Here is a 1,083-nt window from a genome sequence, read left to right on the forward strand (position 1 = left end):
TACATTCCAATGCAATCTTCAGAGTTTCTTCTGTCATTCAAATAAAATAATACAATACTGTGTGATGTAAAATCAAGAAAGGAGTACATCAAGATTGAATCTTTTCACCATATTTAGTCTGTATGCTGATAAATAAAATCTGAAGAACTGAATTATATGAAGAAACATAAGCATCATGGTTGGAGGAATGGTTAGTATGGATTACCCTTCAACATAAAAAAAGCAGTTCTCTAAATTGGAGTAATAAACAGAATTGTGAAAAACAGAACAAAATATTAAAGTTTTAAATTTATTTTATTTTACTTGGATCTACAGTCATGGAAGCAGCAGTCAATAAAAGTGACTTATTATTTAAATCCGCAAAGGATTTCTTTAAAGTGTTCAGATGCAGTGATGTCATTTTGAGGACTAAGGTACACCTGACCTAGGCCACAGCACTTTCAGTTACTTCATATGCAAGTTTTCTGATTACTTGCTAAGTATCTGAGAGCGGGACGATGAATAAGGATATGAGAAGCCGAACTGCTGCCTTTGAGCTGTGGTGTTGGAGATATGTACTGAACTTCCTGTGGACGGCCAAAAGAACAAACAAATATGTCTTGGATAAAGTGCATCCAGAGTGCTCTTTGGACACAAAGATGAGAAAGCTTCACCTCACATAGTTTGGCCATGTCGTTAGGAATGGCTATTCCTTGCAGAGGGACATGATACTCAGAAATGTCATCGAAGGAGAGGAAGACCCTCAAGCAGGTGGACTGACAAGGTGACTGCTGCAATGGGCTCTTGTGTGTTACGGAGTGTGAGGATGGCACAGGATGGGACCGGGCTCAGATCTGTTCTGATAAGGTTGCTGTGGGTCCTACTGGACTTGATGTCACCCAAAAACAACAAGAACATATGGATGCGAAAGCTAGACAATAAAGAATTCTGTATAAGAATGGGTGGATGTTCCTGAATTATGGCATTATTGACGAGTATTCCAGAAGAATGAATAAATTTATCTTGGAAGACATATAGCCAGAATGCTCTTTAGAAGGGAGTATAGAGAGACTTTTGTCTCATGTACTTTAAGGGAAAGCAGCG

This window comes from Elephantulus edwardii, unplaced genomic scaffold, assembly GCF_000299155.1.
Source record: "Elephantulus edwardii isolate Elephantulus edwardi_28Jun2011 unplaced genomic scaffold, EleEdw1.0 scaffold00284, whole genome shotgun sequence".
Taxonomy (NCBI): domain Eukaryota; kingdom Metazoa; phylum Chordata; class Mammalia; order Macroscelidea; family Macroscelididae; genus Elephantulus; species Elephantulus edwardii.